Genomic DNA, 12,598 nt, shown 5'->3' with positions numbered 1-12,598 from the left:
ACTAACACAAATGTTTTCTGTAGGGCAAGAGTCCAGTAGCACCTTAAAGACTAACACAAATATTTTCTAGTAGAAAACGGCAAGAGTCCAGTAGCACCTTAAAGACTAACACAAATATTTTCCAGTAGAAAAGGGCAAGAGTCCAGGAGCACCTTAAAGACTAACACAAATATTTTCTAGTAGAAAAGGGCAAGAGTCCAGTAGCACCTTAAAGACTAACACAAATATTTTCCAGTAGAAAAGGGCAAGAGTCCAGGAGCACCTTAAAGACTAACACAAATATTTTCTAGTAGAAAAGGGCAAGAGTCCAGTAGCACCTTAAAGACTAACACAAATATTTTCTAGTAGAAAAGGGCAAGAGTCCAGTAGCACCTTAAAGACTAACACAAAGATTTTCTGTAGTAGAAAAGGGCAAGAGTCCAGTAGCACCTTAAAGACTAACACAAATATTTTCTAGTAGAAAAGGGCAAGAGTCCAGTAGCACCTTAAAGACTAACACAAATATTTTCTAGTAGAAAAGGGCAAGAGTCCAGTAGCACCTTAAAGACTAACACAAATATTTTCTGTAGTAGAAAAGGGCAAGAGTCCAGTAGCACCTTAAAGACTAACACAAATATTTTCTGTAGTAGAAAAGAGCAAGTAGCACCTTAAAGACTAACAAAAAGATTTTCTGGTAGGGTGTGAGCTTTCGTGAGCCACAGCTAGAATGTGAATCCATCTGTCTTTAAGTAGAGGAGAGTGAATTCAGACAAGCATTAGTATGTAAATGTTAACAGTATGTAAATGTGAATAGCAGGCGTGATGGGATTAGGTGTGGCGTGCAGAAGTGTCTGTGATGTCCAGGGGAGAGATGGGTGTGGAGAAATCAGCACTGGTAATGAGCCATGAATGCATTTACAATGGGCTGAATAAAGACCTTGCATTCATGGCTCATTACCAGTGCTGATTTCTCCACACCCATCTCTCCCCTGGACATCACAGACTCTTCTGCACGCCACACCTAATCCCATCACGCCTGCTATTCACATTTACATACTGTTAACATTTACATACTAATGCTTGTCTGAATTCACTCTCCTCTACTTAAAGACAGATGGATTCACATTCTAGCTGTATCTGAAGAAGTGAGCTGTGGCTCACGAAAGCTCATACCCTAGCAGAAAATCTTTTTGTTAGTCTTTAAGGTGCTACTGGACTCTTGCCCTTTTCTACTAAAGTCAGTATTGTCCACTCAGACTGGCAGTGGCTCTACAGGGTCTCATAAGAACATCAGAAAAGCCCTGCTGGATCAGGCCGAGGCCCATCAAGTCCAGCAGTCTGTTCACCCAGTGGCCAAACGGGCCTCTAGGAAGCCCACAAGCAAGACCACTGCAGCAGCACCATCCTGCCTGTGTTCCACAGCACTTAAGATAATAGGCATGCTCCTCTGATACTGCAGAGGATAAGTCTGCATCACGACTAGTATCCATTTTAACTAGTAACAGGGCCGGATTTAGGTTTGATGAGGCCCTAAGCTATTGAAGGTAATGGGGCCCTTTATATGTCCAGCTGACCTTTGTCAACAACACATTGTCACTGTTTTTTGTGTTGAATATATGCTATATGGTAATTTATGGACCTAATAGTTATCTAAAGCCATTTGCACATAACAAAATATGTATTTTATCAAAGTTATATATATAGAAATGAGCAAACCAGTGATATTTTAGGGAGCAGGCTAGCAGGCGGGGCCCATTACTTACATCATAGGAGCCTACACAACAAAACACTGTTGCTGTATGTAGGTTTTATTTTGTTTTTTTTATCTTATATTTTGGAAATGTACATCCAGGTTTTTTTTCCCTTTAAATTTTTTTGGGGGGGCGCCAAGACAGTGGGGCCCTAAGCTATAGTTTTTTAGCTTATACGTAAATCCGGCACTGACTAGTAGCCATCAATATCCCTTTCCTCCATGAGCATGTCCACTCCCCTCTTCAAGCTTTCCAAGTTGGCAGCCATCACCACATCCTGGGGCAGGGAGTTCCACCATTTAACTATGCATTGCGTGAAAAAATACTTCCTTTTATCTGTTTGGAATCTCTCACCCTCCAGCTTCAGCAGATGACCCCACCTTCTAGTATTACGGGAGAGGGAGAAAAGCTTCTCCCTGTCCATTCTCTCCAAATCATGCATAATTATATAGACCTCTATCATGTCTCCCCTCAGCCGCCTTCTTTCCAAGCAGAGGTCTTTCACATCACCTCCTTACCTGGTCCCTTGAACTGGAGATGCTGGGGATTGAACCTGGGACCTTCTGCATGCCAAGCAGAGGCTCTACCACTGAGGCACAGCCCCTCCCCTAATAAACACATGAACACATGAAGCTGCCTTCTACTGAATCAGACCCTCGGTCCATCAAAGTCAGTATTGTCCACTCAGACCGGCAGCAGCTCTCCAGGGTCTCGGGCAGAGGTCTTTCACATCACCTCCTTGCCTGGTCCCTTGAACTGGAGATGCCGGGGATTGAACTGGGGACCTTCTGCATGCTGAGCGGAGGCTCTACCACTGAGCCACAACCCCTCTCCCCACCCACCCCATGCCCTGGGCTGGCTGAGAAGAGGGAGTCACCATGGAGATTAAGGAAATGGCCTCCTTCGCGCCTCAGTTGTGCTCGAAGCAGGAAAAATGACCGGCCGAAGGTGGGCAGGAATGGGAGGGGGCGACCCATGAAGCTGCCTTATACTGAATCAGACCCTTGGTCCATCCAAGTCAGTATTGCCTACTCAGACCGGCAGTGGCTCTCTAGGGTTTCAGGAAGGGGTCTTTCACATCCCCTGCTTGCCAAGTCCCTTTAACTGGAGATGCTGGGAATTGAACCTGGGACCCCCTGCATGCCAAGCAGAGGCTCTACCACTGAGCCACGCCCCCTCCCCAAATCAGTATTGTCTACTCAGACCAGCAGCAGCTCTCTAGGGTCTCAGGCAGGGGTCTTTCACATCCACTGCTTGCCAAGTCCCTTTAACTGGAGATGCCACAGATTGAACTTGGGACCTTCTGCATGCCAAGCAGAGGCTCTACCACTGAGCCACGGCCCCTCCAAGAGCGTGGTGGAACGCAGAGGCGAGTCAGATTTATTTCTTTTAAAACACAGTCCAGTCAGGAGTTGCTTTCCCAAGAGATGCCTCCAAATCTGTTTCTCTGTTCTCTTCTGCCTATGGCCTGCGGTTTGATTTGAAACTGGCCCTCGTTTACTTTCATTCAGATCATTCACGCCAGCGTGGAAACAGAGGCTCAAAGGGGCCTTTAGTGTCACGCTTGGGGGAAGGAAACGTCCTGCACAGAGAAAATAGAAATCGGCTGGCGAAGCTGCCCCGTTTCAAATCAGGTGCCAAAGTAATTTCTCAAGTCACCCGTGGACTGTCCATTAAATATGTCCCAAACACACGTACATAAAAACAAACAGCTCCTCCCGTAGTTTCTCCCCATTTTCCCCAACATGTCATCCTGGTTTTGTCAGACATAATTTATGGAAGGGCCTCCATTGTGAAACCACAGGCTGTCAGCCATTTTCCAAATTGAAAGGACGTTCCAGCCAGACATAGGAAATGTAAACATTAGCTTACAATTATATCATAATCACTGTATCATTTTGCAATTATGTAGCATTCTCCCAAAGTGCCCAAGGCATGACAAAGCGCAATTTTTTTGAGCAAGCATCACAACAATCCTGTAAGGTAGACCAGTTTTATGGCCCAGTATTACAGTGGGGAGGGGGCTGATTGGTTTCCCTACTAAACAAATGGAATATTGAATGGGCAGACTCTAGCATCTTTTGGCTTGGTCAATAATGTGATCCAGCTGGCAAGGTTAGCACAGAGAAAGGGGTACCCTTTTGGGAAACAGTGCCATTCTGAATGTTTATTTAGAAGTTTATTTTAAAACATTTGTATCTTTTCCTTGTATGAGCCTGAGGCAGCTAACAATACATCATAAAGCACTGCCAGAACTCAAAATTAATCAATCCAAACTTTCAGTAGCCTCAAAATACAACCCACATATAGCCATAAAAATGGGTGCAAACCCCACAGTGTCAGGCTGATTCCCAGTCTGCCATGGAAGCTTGCTGGATCACACACTCTCAGCTTAAACTACCTCTCGGCGCTGTTGTGAGGATAAAACGGAGGAGAGAGTATTGTTAGCTGAAGCAAATACAATTAAAAAGACCCTTTGAAATACAGTTTTGTCTGTCCATCTGCAAGCCTGAATCTCTTCGGAAAGCTCTCTCTCAAGGCCCATGATTGAAAAGGCTCAGGAGCAAGTTTTGATAGAGAGTGCTGCTTTCATAAAATGTGCAGCCAAGAAATTCTGATGTGAATTTTGGCCTAAGGGTTTATAAAGGCAGAAATGGCCCTTCGGGTATGTGGGCCCTAGGTTGCATAGGGGGGTCAGAGGCTGCGGGTGGGGGGCTTTGGTGCAGAAATCTGGTAGGGGAAAAAGATTTTTCCTTCTTCCAAAAAGCACTAAACGGTCCACATGGTTCTCCTTTCCTGCATTTAACCTCATAGCAACCCTGTGAGATAGGTTGCGGCGGGAGGAGCTAGCTAACTCATCCAATGAGTTTGATGGCTGATTTCAATTCAGGTCTTCCCGGCTCTAATTCAACCACTACAACATGTTCTTCTTGCAACATTTCTCCCCTGCTTCATTAACATAAAAAATTGGAAAGCAAGAGAAGACTGTGAAGGAAGCATTGCCATGAAAGATCTTCAACAGTGTTGTTAATCTGCTATTCAGAATCTGTATAGATCTTCCGAACTCTAAAGGACATTCCAACTTCTGCTGGCATTTCCAATAATTCACTTCTAGTAATGGATTCCCTGGTGGCTAATTTGGATGCTGTAAAAAAGGGGAGCCAGGTAGCCCCTTTAGCTACCCAAAAGCTTTGCTAGAGATCAGGGGGCCTGCATGAAGAAAAGCCACGGGACCTGGAATAAAGAGGGAAATTGGGTGCAATTGGTCAAAACAAAATTGGCTGGACCCAAGTCAGTATTTAATAAACTAACTTTTAAACAAATTACCCTTGCTGAATATATTTGTTTCCAGTTCACACTGACCCCGCCAGCATATCATTTGACTTCACCTGTGTGTGTAAAGTGCCGTCAAGTCGCAGCCAACTTATGGCGACCCCTTTTGGGGGTTTTCATGGCAAGAGACTAACAGAGGTGGTTTGCCAGTGCCTTCCTCTGCACAGCAACCCTGGTCTTCCTTGGTGGTCTCCCATCCAAATACTAACCAGGGCTGACCCTGCTTAGCTTCTGAGATCTGACAAGATCAGGCTAGCCTGGGCCATCCAGGTCAGGGCCTTGACTTCATCTACCACCACCAAATTTGTATCTGACGAAGAGGGCTTTGACTCCGAAAGCTTGCCCCAAAATCTTGTTGGTCTCTAAGGTTCTACTGGACTCAAATCTAACCGTTCTACTGCAAACCAATATGGCTACCCTCTGAAACTACCAAATTTGTGTGGGTTTACATCCCCAAGAAGCCAGGAATGCAAGCTCCCACTCTTAAACTTTCAAACCTTATTCCTTTTCACCCTCCTCCTGCTGGAGTAGAATCGTGTATTTCAGATTATAGTAACATAAATGTGCATATATAAATGTAAATTAACATATGCAGATTTTGTACAAATATTACCCTCTTTTGTCTTTTTTCAAGGGTTCTTGTCCTGCAGCATGATGTAGTGGTTAAGAGCGGTGGTTTGGAGCGGTGGATTCTAATCTGGAGAACCGGGTTTGATTCCCCACTCCTCCACATGAGTGGCGGAGGCTAATCTGGCGAACCAGGTTGGTTTCCCCCCCTCTTCCACATGAAGCCAGCTGGGTGACCCTGGGCTAGTCACAGCTCTCTTAGAGCTCTCTCAGCCCCACCTACCTCACTGGGTCTCCCTTGTGGGGAGGGGGAGGGGAGGTGATTGTAAGCCGGCTTGATTCTTCCTTAAGTGGCAGAGAAAGTTGGCATGTAAAAACCAACTCTTCTTCTGTTTTGTCGTCATTGTCCTCCTCCTCTTCCTCCTCCTCTCTTTTGGGTCACCCATATAGGGTAACCCTAGTTCAAGAGACGTTATGCCTTGGGTTACCAGATGCTTCCAGGAAAGGCCATCACCTTCTTTGTGAGTTTGCAAACTCTGCAGGTGCCTTTTATTGCGGATTAGATGGGCCTGGGTCTGACCCAGAAAGGCCATGCGCATGTGCTTATGAAACAGTTGACCTAGCGAAGAGCCTCAAAACATGGTTGCTTTGAGCCTGAGATTGCCTTTACCTTGGCATTAAGGACTAATCTTTTCCTAACGCTTCTTGAAACCAGAATTTCCCCAGCATCCCTCATCTGGGTTGGGTCCTGGAACCCTGGCCTGCCTTTTTCATGAAAACAAAGCCAGCTGCCTCTTTTCAGCACCTCACATCAAACGGTGGGGCCGCCGGCAGCACAAATCCCAGACCTGTCTCTCCCCCTGGCTTTTGTTGCCATGAATAGGCGGCCTTGTCTGCCTCAAAGAGGGACAGAGACATCAGTAATTAACAAAGATAGCCTTCTCCAATTACCCAGGAAAATTTCGAAGAAAGGCATATTCCTTGCCTCCCCTTCATTTCCCTGAAAATGTTTTCATTGTCGGGGAGGAAAACAATACACACCGGAGTCGGGGCTAAAAACCCTTCAAAAAGGGGAGCGCACCTTGTGTTTTCTTTTTTGAAGCAGCTATGTATGCACGAAAACCTGGACGTTCCACACAAAGACGTCCGTGAAAAGAACTTTCCAGAAAGCAAAGCAGGACCATATATTCTGTAGCCTGCCTCGTGTTTCAAATTAATAGAGAGAGAAGGAACCTAAAGGCCATCTAGTCCAACCTTCATGCAAAGTCAGGACCAGCTAGGGTTGCCAGGTCCCTCTTCACCACTGGTGGGAGATTTTTGGGACGGAGCCTGATGAGGGAGCAGTTTGGGGAAGGGAGGGACTTCAATGCCATAGAGTCCAATGGCCAAAGCGGCCCTTTTCTCCAGGTGAACTGATCTCTGTCAGCTGAGGATCAGTTATAATAGTGGAAAATCTCCAGCTACTACCTAGTGGTTGGCAACCCTAGGACCAGCCCAGGTCCACCTGCATGATCCAGGCCACAATTTCCCACAAGCACTTCAAAAATGTCCTGTTGAGCCATACAAAGCAGGTGAGAATCCTTGGGGTCACCATGACCTAAGAGAAAGTTTCTTCCCAGTCTCAAACCAATCTGACAGTATGTATACCACAGGTTTCAAATAGTTATAGAGGACTTGTATGTTGGAGATCTCTGAGACTTGTCAGCATCCTCCTCAATAGGCTTGCCAAATGTGAGTTGAGAAATTCCTGGAGATTTGGGGATGGAGCCTGGGGAGGGCAGATTTGGGAAGGGTCATCAGTGGGTTATAATGCCATGGATTTCACCCTCCGAAGAAGCCATTTTCTCCAGGGACCAGATCCCTATAGCCTGCAGGTCAGTTGTAATTCCAGAAGATCTCCAGGCCCCACCTGGAGGTTGGCAAGCCTACTCAAAGCACAACCCCAAAGTTTGTTGTAGTATAGACATGGCTTCAGACTGGGGCCAGAGTGAGCCAGTACATTGCCAGGAGCTGTAGGAGGCCGTGGACATGATCTGAATACCGGCTTGGATCCTGCCCCAAATCTCTGCTGATGGAAGGACTTCTTTGAGACATGTTCCCTCTATGCCAATAAAGGTTGTGTGAATGTGAATGGAGACATGTTCCCCTCCCACTATAGTCCCCAAATGCTACTTCTGGAAGAACAGCATGAGAACAGAATCAGAGAACTGCCCTGGGATGGGGGAAATCAGTGAAAACAGTCCTCTCTTCCATCTACATAAATGGTCAGTGGGATCACATGAATGCATGAAGCTGCCATATACTGAATCAGGCCCTTGGTCCATAAAAGTATTGTCTATTCCAGGGTCTTTCACATCACCTACTTGCCTAGTCCCTTTAACTGGAGATGCCGGGGATTGAACCTGGGAAATTCTGCATGCTGAGCAGATGTTTTGCCACTGAGCCTCCTATCCAGTGGGTTTTACTTGCTTGAGATGAGAACATTTCCTTGAATTGGCCCAGCGTCGCTTCTTGACCGGGACCAAAAAGTCTAACCAAGTTACCCCAAAGATATTTTATTGGGTACAGCTGTGTGCCATCCAACATTCTGTCTTTCAATAGCTCCACAAAGAAAAGAAGGAAAAATAAGCAAAATAATGAGTCAGGAGGAGGGAATCCTTTCTGACTTCAGTTGACCACAACTGAGACATCGGACCGTGGAGTTCATGGAACATCTTGGCCAGCGAATATCCCAAGATTTGACTTTTTGGCCTCTGCTGGTAATTCAAATAACCTCACTCAACCATTTAAATTTTTTTTATCAACCACGTCAAGATCCCTGTGGACTGGTGGGTGGGGAATATATATTTCCAATCAACAGAGACAAGTAATTCTAACCCCCGCTCCTTCAAATGCGAGCAAGAGTGATGATAAAACCCTGCCACTGAAAAAATTACAAATGTGTTATATCCGTAATAAACACTTCAAAAGTTCATCACAGCCGGTCAAATATGGAAGTCTGTGGCGTCGAAGCTTCTGCAGAAATACATCGAATGAGGTTTATATTGGGTGCGAGCTAGTATGATCATGGGAAAAGGTCAATGGGAGGTGACAGGCTTATTTCAGTCGTGGTCTTCTCTAGCAGGTAATTAAAACAGCATGTCGCAGACTTTCACAAGTAGTGAGCATCCATACTAACAGAGCATTCCCGAGAGGAATGCCTTCGCCGGGCTTAGGAGGCAACCCAGCGGCATTGCCTCCTAAGGAGGTTTCAGCACCGCCGAAACCTCTACCCGGCGCCCAAAACCCGTGCAACCCTCACAGAGTTGCACGGGAGATACGCCGCCAAAAACGAAAAGGGCCGTTCCCGAGCCAAAACGGCTCAGGAGGCCGACCAATGTCGGCCCTGCCCCCCGGCCGGCGCCGTTACGCCACAGAAATGCCTCCCGGCTCGCCGCCGCAGCCTGTGCTGGTGGCCAGAGGCCAGCGGGAGGCTGCGGCGGCGTTTGGGACCAGCGCTGCCACGGCGGTGACCGGGGACCAGCGTCCGGGCTTGCATGCTGGCGCTGGGGCCCCTCACGCCGGCGTGTGCCTTCCGGGCGCTGGCATTGTGGGCCCCCGCGCCAGCAGAGGCCTTAGTCGGCCTCCAAAGGCCTTTGGGTCGAGCCGCCAGCGTGGCTCAGTGTCAGACTCCAGGACCTCGTTGCATCTCAGGAATAATAAACTTCGCTCCAGGCGTGGCAGAGAGTGTTAAAAGTTTTATTAAGAAAGCAAACGGGTTCAGTGGTCTATACAACTTAAGGTTAGAATGGCGACGGGGATTTTACAGATCAGCTTTATAGGATGCACACACGAGAACTGTTTACCCGTAATGGCTTTGAAATGCAAAGCATCAGAGTTCTCTCAAACTTCAAGAGAGAGAGGGTTCCCACAAAATCACACCTTGAGATCAGAGTAGATTTATAATAGGAAGGCTACTTTGAAATGGAGACATCGGAGCCTCTGGCCATAGCACCTCTCCCCAAACTGAAGAGACTTTCCCAGGGGACCAAAAGGTGGTGGTGGGGGAAACACGGAGCTTGCTATCCGGGGCTCGACTGCGTGCCCTCGCTGACACTCAGGAATGGGCGGTAAATCTTTTTAAAATGCCAGAAGTTATTTTAGAACCTGAATCCCAGCTAATCGTCTACAGCACTGGTTCCCAACCAGGGGTCCGTGGACCCCCAGGGGTCCGCGAGAACTAAATTAAGGTCCACGAAACAAAGTTATAAACCCATAACACATTAATATTTTCAATTAAAAGTTCTCTATTATAAAAATATATATATTCAAATATTATTCTAAGTTTAATGTTTAACTAACAGTTATGATTAAAGATTATTTTCAAATTCTCGGAATTTTTATTTTGAACCTTGGGGTCCCTGCACCGAACAAAAAAGTCCTAGTGGTCCCTGGTCAAAAAAAGGTTGGGAACCACTGGTCTACAATAGCTGTTGAGCTGATTCTGCTTGGTCACATCCCCTCTCGGCCTTTCATGTTCAAGAGCATTTAAATCAGGCCCAGCCTGAGACCCTTCAGGACATGAGGCAGAAAAAGCAACAGCAAAATGTTCTAACAATAATTTAAACAATGGACAATTGGCTGAATAAGAATGCCATCCAAAATATTTCAGTTGAGGAAGAAGAAGAGTTGGTTTTTATATGCCAGCTTTTTTTACCACTTAAGGAAGAATCAAACGGGCTTACACTCATCTTCCCTCCCCTCCCCACAACAGACACTGAGAGCTGTGAGTAGCCCAAGATCACCAAGCTGGCTTCATGTGGAGGAGTGGGGAATCAAACCCGATTCTCCAGATTGGAGTCCACCGCTCCTAACCACTGCTCTTTACCACTACACCACACTGGCTCTCAGATGACAGGGTCAGTCCTCTTTCAAATAGTGGAAAGGGGTAGCTGTGTTATTCTGTGGCAGCACAAATAAACAGAAAATTAATTGTAGAACCTTAAAAAGCCCTGCGTAGTGAAGGTTCACTCTCGTCATCAGGACAAGTTAGTTTAAACTGCCTTTCAACTTTAAAAAGTCCGCAAAGAGGTTTGCAGCATAATACCCTACAAAGCCAATTAAAAAAAACCATGAAATACAATGAAAATTCTGTTATAATTCAGTAAAAATAAAATGCAATAAAACCCAGTTTCCCAATAGTGCCACTCAGCTTTGGCAATATTGAAATACCACGGTGATTAATATTCCAATGTTTTGTAAAGCATTAGGCTATAGTTGTACGTTTTGTATTGTTTCTCTTTCAACATATTTGGTGTGGAAAGAGGGTGTTATAGCTCATGTCAGGGGGGATGCTGAAGAAGCATTTTTCTGAGCCTTGCAAAAACTTGTAACACTTTCCCATACACATATACAATTCTTTCCCATGCTTGTAACCTCATCAGTCACGAAATAAATATTTCTGTTGCACCCCTGAAAATGATATAAATGCATCATATCATGGCCATGGGCTGGCCGTCTGGGCTAAACACCTCCTGGGCTCCAGCAAATTGTACCTTTGCCCCTTCCTCTTGTGCTAGTTCCCCACTTAAAGGGAAAATGTCTGATAATAAAGCAAAGATTGGCAAGGCACTTTCAGGAAATTCATTGGCTGCCAGAGCCTATTAAAAAGAAATATATATCACTGGCACCTGGAAAACACAGATTTTTGCATTTAGATACCACATGCTTGAATATTTTTCTTATCATGTTATCTTCATCTAACTCCCGAGTGTGACAATGTTCAAAGTTTCAAAATTCCATAAGCCCTAGCGAATTTGTTAGACTCCTGTTTTAAAGCAAGAAATCTGGTATTCTGCCAGCCATATGGGAACACTGTCAAATGGCACGTGCAAGCTTTAGGTGCCGATTGGGTAAATGGGCTGGCATGCATAAGCATGCATAAAATCAGCATGCATAAGCACAGCTTATCCTTATTAGATGGTGGGCATTGTAAGAAAATAGGTATCATTTGTCAGAAGTGGTAAATGTACCACTTGGCACTTAAAAGATGTGGAAATGTCTTGTGGTGCCTTATCGCGCCACAAAAGTTGTTGTGGGCTAGAGTTCTTTTCCTCGGATCCAGGACGCGAAGCACGTTTCACGTCATGCCTCTGAAGAAGCGGGCTTTAGTTTACAAAAATGTACGGTACAATGATTCTGTTAGTTTTTAATGTACCACATCATGTCTCTTCTTAGGTTTCCTTGCAACGGCTACCCCCACTGAAATTTAAAAGATGTGTAAACAATAGGCATTTGATTCTGAATAATCCCCAGAGCCACATTTAAAGCTTTTCTTTTTTGATTGGAGAAACTAGGGATCAGCTGCTGGGATACCTAGGGCTGCTAGCTCTGGGTTGGGAAATACCTGGAGTTTTTTGGGGGTGAAACCTGAGGAGGGTGGGGTTTGGAGAGGGGAGGGATTTCAATGTCATAGAGTCCAATTGCCAAAGGGGCCATTTTCTCCAGGGGAACTGATCTCTTGTCACCTGAAGATCAGTTGTAATAGCGGGAGATCTCCAGACACCACCTGGAGGTTGGCAACCCTAGGGCTACCCCACAGCCAAACTCAGTACCTTGATGGGGGGTGGGAGTGCTTGATCCCCTCAACCCACAGGGTTGGTAGAGCAGTGAGACTTGCTGACATCCTGTCTGGTGACCTTCGTGGTTAAGGAAACATTTGAACTCCCAGTTTCCCGGCTTAGTATCCAGCAGGGTTGCCAACCTCTAGGTAGTAGCTGGAGATCTCCTGCTATTACAACTGATCTCCAGCTGATAGAGATCAGTTCACCTGGAGAAACTGGCCGCTTTGGCAATTGGACTGTATGGCATGGAAGTCCCTCCCCTCCCCAAACCCCACCCTCCTCAGGCTTCGCCCCAAAAACCTCCCACCGGTGGCAAAGATGGACCTGGCAACCCTAGTATCCAGTACACCACATTATCTCTCGGTG

This window comes from Euleptes europaea, chromosome 18, assembly GCF_029931775.1.
Source record: "Euleptes europaea isolate rEulEur1 chromosome 18, rEulEur1.hap1, whole genome shotgun sequence".
Taxonomy (NCBI): Eukaryota; Metazoa; Chordata; class Lepidosauria; order Squamata; family Sphaerodactylidae; genus Euleptes; species Euleptes europaea.
The sequence above is the reverse complement of the archived record's forward strand: the minus strand, read 5'-3'. Positions refer to the sequence as shown.